Here is a 1289-nt window from a genome sequence, read left to right on the forward strand (position 1 = left end):
CCGCACGAATCTTTAACACTGAGTTTTTGGTAAACATACTTCTGGGCGAAGTCGACTTCACAAAGTAGACTTCGCAAAGCTGGCAGCAAAAAGCTTTAACACTGAGTTTCAGTGAAAAGACTTCGCAAAGCTGGCAGCAAAAAGCTTTAACACTGAGTTTCAGTGAAAAGACTTCGCAAAGCTGGCAGCAAAAAGCTTTAACACTGAGTTTCAGTAAAAAGACTTCGCAAAGCTGGCAGCAAAAAGCTTTAACACTGAGTTTCAGTGAACAGACTTCGCGAAGTCGACTTCAGGCTCAATTAAATACCGCCTTTATATAGCTCTTACCAAACGTTGTCGATTGTGTATCCCATTAGTGAGAATGGTCCGTACTTTTGGACATTCACGAGACTTATCTCATCGTATGTCTGTACAGAATCATTCTCGCATACATGAGACGCACTGTGCCTGCACAGAAGTGGAGCGCGACAGAAACATCTGTATGCATGGGGCCTATCTTGTCCACGAAGAAGTGAAGTTCTGAACCAATCTGCATTTGATTTGAATTAATTTGAATTGCATTTTCCGAAAGGCCCGGGACAGTACATTTCAGGATTGATGACTGGCCATTTCTCCGTGACCTTGGACAACCATGGTCAAGCTTTACGCAATAAATCCTATGATCCCTAGGCCTGCTCTTCTTTAATCGATCTTGCCTGTGATACGCACTGTACGCGTGCGTGATGGTGAAGCATGAATATGTATGAACGGTAGCTATTCACTTGAAGCTTTCCACATGTCTTCAATGAATATTGCTTGACGATTTGGTGCGCGTGCATCGTGTAAAATGCCCAAACAAGTCTTTTGTTCCGTTCCATTGATGCTATTTTCACAGGATGGGACTATCAGGACCCACTGCATGACTTTATTCTTGCTATTTTTTTTCCTTCTGTTTTTCTTCCAACATCCTTTAACACTTTCTACCCCACCTATGTTCACCAAGTTGTTTTTAGCGGAGACCAGCTGCGCTGCAGCAGGTCACTCATAATTGTAGCAACTGTGTATCAACACGCTGGAATGCAGGCGTTAGATCGACGTTACAGGAAGCGACTGAAGTGTGGACGGATATATCCGTACCAGGTCAGATAGAGCCATATGAGTGGCTGGGAGACAATGAGTTAAACCTTTCATTTTCCAAATTTCCAAAGTACAGTCCTGGTTGTCCAAGCTATTCGTGTCATTGGCACTCCTTATTTTTGATGTTTTATGTATTTTTTTTTTATTTTTTTTTTACAAAAAATTAATACAAG

Source organism: Littorina saxatilis, linkage group LG11 (genome assembly GCF_037325665.1).
Source record: "Littorina saxatilis isolate snail1 linkage group LG11, US_GU_Lsax_2.0, whole genome shotgun sequence".
NCBI lineage: Eukaryota > Metazoa > Mollusca > Gastropoda > Littorinimorpha > Littorinidae > Littorina > Littorina saxatilis.